The sequence below is a fragment of the Botryllus schlosseri genome, chromosome 11, assembly GCF_051294905.1.
Source record: "Botryllus schlosseri isolate E-star chromosome 11, Bs_hap1, whole genome shotgun sequence".
Taxonomy (NCBI): Eukaryota; Metazoa; Chordata; class Ascidiacea; order Stolidobranchia; family Styelidae; genus Botryllus; species Botryllus schlosseri.
In genome coordinates, this window is record NC_137246.1 from 10,207,965 (window position 1) to 10,214,778 (window position 6,814).

A 6,814-nucleotide genomic window follows, 5' to 3' on the forward strand; every position below is an offset into this window, starting at 1 on the left:
TTCATCTTCTCGAGGCTTCGTATTCGATCCTCTATTTTGGCTGATAATAGGAGAATGTAGCATGTAGCTCAGACCTGTCAAACTCAACTGACGTCGCGGATCGAATTCAAATATACAGATCACTTGCGGGCGGCACCAGTCAAATGATTCCAAAATATTACTAACTTTCAACAGACTTATATCAATATATTCACTTTTTCGCATTATCGGAATTGGGTGTTAATGTCAGCGATTTTCTCCTGGCGATAAGTACAATCACAACTCCGCTGTCGGGTTGTTATAATGTGGCCTATGAACGTACTCGAAATTTGCTATCTTGAAGGAATATTTATGAGTAGTATTTCTTACTACAAATTCGAGAAATGTGTTGGATAAAATCACGCAATTTTAACATATACTCAGAATTTCTTCGCTGGTCGAATGAAATCATTTGGTGGGTCGTATGTTTGACATCCCTGATGTAGCTATACAGTTACTTACGTGTTTTATTAGCAGTTCTACGTGTGCGTGAGCGATACAACGCATTTTTGCATGTATATTTACCTTTGAATTCGTTATTCGATTCAAGATAAATGACCAATTGATCTCTTTAACACAGCTAGTAAAATATAATGAATTTAAATGATCACTCATACTTCGAAAATTCAATTTGACTTGAATTGTGACTTGACTCGTGACTTGACTTGACTTGACTTGACTCGAGTCACCTCCAAAAACGAGTGACTTGACTTGACTCGAGTCACCTTTGAAAATCGATTGACTTGACTTGACTCGAGTCAAAATGTGCAATGACTCGAGATGACTCGTGACTCGAAGGTAGTGACTTGATCCCAACACTGATACATACTGCAGTTGTTTGTAATATTACTCCTGTGATATTTGTGACATTGAAAATGAGGCTGCTGGAGATCATGAACGAGTGATTACAGTGGATCACAGATCTGAGATAGCTGAAACTGTGAGAACTGTATTTCGGAGTAATATCGGGGACAGTATATTCAACTTCTATATTACGACGAGGCATTTGCCTCGTATGATCTCTCGACAATTCAAGATAAAGGAGTAATATGACTAATCTTGACCGACGATGAAAGTAAGTAATTATTACCACAAATAAATTGGTAGGCTACTATACTAGGATAGTAGGATCACACTCTTAACGCATATTGGAAGAGTTGTTTCGGGGTTCCGAACGACACTGATTCCAAATATGACCTTGGTTTTTTCAAATTGTCTCTGGTTTTGGTGATATCCCATGGGGTTATTTTGACTAACGTCACATTTTCACTGTATGGTCCAGATAAAAAAAAACGGCTAAGAAATTAAATCTACAGTAATTTTCCATGTATAATGCGCAAAATTTTCACTAATTTTTGCCCGAAAATAGTGGGGTGTGTTTTATACATATGTACAACAAGACTTGAAAAAATCTCTCTCGAAAAAAAAACAAAAAAATCACACCTATCTTCATGTTTGTTTCCAATCACGCATCACTTAAAGCCAGGGCGCGTAGTAATTCGTATTATAGAGTGTAACGCGCCGCCAATCAGTGGGAAGCGTGTTGCCAATTAACGAGAGGCGTGTGCACAAGCACGCAATCTCCTGCTGAGTTGGTTCGCCATTTGTACGCGAGCGAAACTAGGTCACTAATTCTCGCCAATTCATCGCGTCAACGACAGGCCCGTAAAATAGCATATGCAATTTATACATATACAAGAGACCATGTGCGCAAGATATAATCGTTTGCGTAATCACATCAGTCGCATCTCCAACAGACCTGTTGCGCATGACATAACCGTTAGCCTAGGCGCAATCGCATCTGTAATAGTCGGTTCGTTGGCCTAAGCTAACTCGCCACCGGCCTCGCAGGCTTTGGCTGCTATCTACTATCGTTTAGAGACAATACCGTTATTTGTATAATGATTAGCAATCGCATCTGTAAAAGGTCTCCTAGTGCTCAAGATGTCGTGTCGCTAGCCTGAACTATCGCGCCGCCCGCCTCGCAGGCTTTGGCTGCTATCTACTATCGTTTAAAGACAATCCCGCTAATTGTATAATGATTAGCGATCGTTGTGTAATGATTGTTCAAGAGTGACATCGCAAAACAGAATGACATCGTATACGAAATCGGAACTATTCCTGTACTGAAATGCAGGGTGCGTACTATACATGGGCACAAGCTTTTTCCCAGAATTTACATGCTATTTTAGAGGTGCGTATTATACATGGGGGCGTACTATACTTGGAAAATGACGGTACTTGTTATACTGAACACTGTATTAAATCAAAATGCAGTAAAATAATTATATTTAGGGTAATTGGATTTATCATAATACGAGTTTTTTATAGATTATTTCTTGAGAGACCACATCATGTTTAGAGTGGTGCTCCTTTAATTTCAACCTTGCAATCGATTTCTTACAAGCACGTTGCTATTTTTGCGCTGAAGAGATATTTCCATGGCTAAGCCAAGTATTATCGTGACTCTTCTATACTTGTGCAGAGAAAGCTGTTTGCAAAGTCAACACATCTACCCTTCCGAAGACGAACTTAGCGTCGACGAGCATCAAAAGGAAATAAGTCAGAGTGGAAATAGAGGGTGCCAGATGAAGAGATGCTGCAAGATAGAATGAGAAGAACTTTTAAATCAGGCCGCGACAAACTCACAAAGAGTTCGTTTTTCAGAATGCTATGATAGAAAACAAACTACATATATATATTCCTGAAATAATTTACGATAGTTGTGACATATCCTCGACCACAAGCCCGACCTGTGCTTAAATTGAGACTACTGATAGTACTAAAGGCTCCTGCAGACTAACTTAATTAATTAGCTATGATGTAAATCTGTCGCAATGTTCAGATTTTGGAAGAAGTGAAAATATGTTGCCTGAATCAAGCCTGTTTGGATGTTGACTTGACCTCAAAGATTTTGGAAAAGACTTGGAGCTCTGCACTCAGTCTCCTGCAACCGCAAGAAATTCCGATAGAAATTCAAAAAGTTATGGGTAAGTTAGAGACTTTCGCAAATTTAGTTAGTTGGCGGTCAATATCTGTCGAGTAGTTCTAGTCGCGGATTGTGAAAAATGATTAGTTCAAATTTTAGTTGCGGGATTTGGGAAGTGAGTAATTCTTGTTCCAGCTTCGCAGTTGTGTAGGTGCTCAATAACTGAAAAACACATGTCATCGCGAGGGTGGGTTGAAATCGAATAGCCTACCTGAGTGATTCCACAGATCTAGTTAGTTCAGGGGTGGGCAATTATTTTTCTCTGCAGGCCACTTCAGTAATAGAAAGTAAGTTGGCGTGCCGAGCCGAGCCAACATGTTCAGCTATATTCTCCAGTGTATTGATTTTATTTATAAATGGAAAGCAGTGAATTACATTTTTAATAAATACGTCTCCGTGGATGTGTTGATTTAGATAGTAGGGATGGTGTGAACCTCTGAAAGGTTCAGGTTCGTGTGAACGTGAACCTTTTTGAAAGGTTCTGTGTGAACGCGAACGTGAACCTCATGACGTCACGTGACGTCATATTGCTACTTCCAACCCTACATTTCAGTGAAGTGATGGCATATATTAACATACACGATACCTAGCGACGACTCGGGCCATATAATGCCACAACGCCGAAGTACATATTGACGTTTTAAACGTCGCCAAATGTATCAACTGGGGCAATCAAATGATATAACAATCCCATAAAATCGATATATCCCGTCGCTTTGCCAACAATTTCAACGGGAAATTGCAAGGGAATATAAATTTACACCTTAATGGGTCTAGGCCAGACCGGACAATGTATATTCGGCATCTGAGTTTTGCCACTTTGATATTGAGCAGACTGTAAACGGGTTTCTATACCTGCTACCGATGTTATCCCATTAACAAGTTATACAGCAGTAGCCAACACCCCAATCTCACGGATTTGGTTTTTATGGTATAATAAACATATGAAATCAAGATTGTCTCCGTGCGCCTGCTTAATTTTTTACATCATACAAACGACAGCGATATCAATTTCATCGGTTGGCTCAATAAGCATCTTTCGCTGAATACCTATATGTAGCACATTTCGCCCTCGATGTTGTGTGATTGCGGGTCAAGATCACAGCAGAGAGTCACTAATTATTCGGGCAAAATTTTGTAACAAAGCAAGTAATATTTTTAAGATTGTCAAGGCACGTGCTCGTTTATAGTGTTGATTTTGTATGCTGGCAGCGCCGTGCATATAGTCGGCCACAGTTCAAATGCAATAAATTTCAACACAAGATGTAATAATGAAGTGAAAACTGTAATATATGGAAAAGGTTCACAGTGCAGAACCTACCAAGGTTCGTTTGTGAACGTGAACCTCTAAATTTGCAAGGTTCACACACAGAACGCGAACGTGAACCTCGCGTTCACACCATCCCTATTAGATAGCCTAATGAGAAAAGTACGGTTAATTAACGAAATGAAAATTTATATTTATTTTCCCTCCTAATTCTAGATAATGTTAAACATGATACATTTTGAATTCTCTGTAATCCGGGTTTTTATATCAATACATTAAAAGGTATGCTATATCTTAACAGTGCGACTCGACGAAATTGACATATATATATCGGTTTCGGCCGACATGTGGCGGTACTTTTGGTCAAGGTTTCTTCGCCGTTGAGCTTTTTTGCAGCACACTTCGCAGAGTCTCATGTTAGCCGAAACGTCATTGTCAACGTCCTGGTGTGTCCTGATGCGCTAACGACCGACGCCGAAATGCTGATCTCTATAAATTAGCTGGTCTTGCGGGTAGAGTGGTATCCATATTATTATCAAAACATCTAGTCACTATATATTGCGCGAAGAAAATTTGAATTAAGTTTCATAAATTATAGGATTTATGTCCATTTACGAAGTAATTTTTGGTGCTTCGAGCTCGGGCCCCCTCCATTTGAGGGGTCTGGGATGCGGCAGTTTCGGCCCTGTGTTTAGTGCTCCATACCTTCTTTGCATTTCAGCTTTCGACATTCTTTTTATGATATGCCCATTCACCCTTTATGTATGATGAGGTCTCAGTCAAAACGCGCACTGACAATGGCAACAAAGAAGGTTTGAACCTAAGTATACGGAAGGAGTAACTTATTGTGACTAATTGTTACGACTTTGCTACATGGACTTGATTTTAAATCTGGATTACGCATACAAGCTTGGGAGGGACGTAGGCTATGTAATCGCGATATATTATTGAGCAGGTTTCAAAGTAAATCAATTTCCGTTCCAGCTCAGTTTATCCAGCTTATGGTTTTATTCAGCAATATTCAAAAGTAGGTTCTATGTTTCTAATTCCAAAAAATGGCCACACGTGCTTCCCAAAATAGTGGGGCTCACTTTGCCCATGGCTGAGTTCGATGTATTATAGTTCGTTAGTTGCGGATTTATAAAGGTCATTACTTGGTAGGATATTATAGAAATAGGGCATTTCAAGTTGCCGATTTTAAAAACTGTCTGGTTCCTAAGGCAATGTTAAAATTTGCATATTTTTTGCCACGCCCATATTTGCAGCTCACACTACACAAACAGTAACTGCATTCATTTAATTTTTGTAACTGCATTTATTTAATTTTTACAAGGTTTTTTTTTCTCGAGTGTTTCACTTGAGCTGATCTCTCACTTCTCATTCAGGTAATCAGAAATTGGACTGGGTGGTCGGCATCCCCACCATTTTCAATGAACGCTTCGACAGCTTCCTGATTGTGGATAAGGTGAGTTGTTGATAATGGCCAAAACTGGTTTGCTCAATAATACTACAAGACAATACTACAATAATAATAATAATAAAAAAATCTATCGCAAAAGAATTCTGAAGCAAAACACAGACGGCAAATGCAGAATGTGCCACAACCAAAATGAAACTGTAGCAAATCTCATGTCCGGCTGTGGTGCACTTGCAGCTACCGAATACACATGGAGACACAATAGGATTGGTCACTACATTCATCTTGAATTATGCAAACATTTTAACATCACCACTTCGACAAAAAATTGGTACGATTACAGCCCAGCACCAGTGACAGAAAACGAACAAGTAAAAATTCTGTGGGATGTACCAGTTATAACTGACCGCGAAATCAGGAGCAACCGCCCGGATATAATCGTCAAACTAAAAAAGAAAAGAGAATGCTTATTCATTGAACTGGCTGTCCCAGCTGATCACAACCTACTGCAAAAAGAATCAGAAAAACACTCCAAATACGCAGACCTCAAAATGGAATGTGAGAAAATGTGGCGATGCAAAATAAACATTGTACCGATAGTCATTGGTGCTACAGGGATCGTGAGCAAAAAACTCATGAGGCATATCCAACAAATTCCGGGTAACGTTCGATTCGACATGATCCAAAAGATCACATTATTGGGCACTGTGCACATTCTTCGGAAGGCCTTGAATGCACCACTGGACTAAAATTACACTTGTGAATCACAGCATAATTTCTGTAATTTCGATTCTTCATCTTCAATCATCTCTACCTCTGCTCTGTAACCCTTGCCAATTCTTCATCTGCTGCAATTCTGTAATCTGACTTCTCCGTGTATTGCATAGGAATAACAATTTGAATGTATTACTGAAATTTTAAAAATTTACTCCAATCTCGCCATTTTCCTTTGGGGGCAGGTTGCTCCCCGGATTATGTGTGTATCTACCAGTTTTACTGTGAATAAAGAATATAATAATAATAATACTCAATTCAGATTCAAGTGCTCGAATCATTATGCCCAGCCCTACAAACAATGTGAGTTTAGTGTGCGCCATTGCCTCGCGGGAAAACCAATCAAAAA

The 6,814-nt window shown here is 39.3% G+C and overlaps 1 long non-coding RNA gene across 1 annotated transcript; it reads left to right on the plus strand.

Annotated features, from left to right (window-relative positions):
• The first annotated feature begins 2,704 nt into the window (after positions 1-2,704).
• Positions 2,705-6,155, plus strand: LOC145451008 (uncharacterized). The gene is made up of 2 exons (XR_013918671.1): positions 2,705-3,008; positions 5,660-6,155. It is a non-coding gene; the product is annotated as an uncharacterized LOC145451008 (long non-coding RNA).
• The last annotated feature ends 659 nt before the right edge of the window (positions 6,156-6,814 follow it).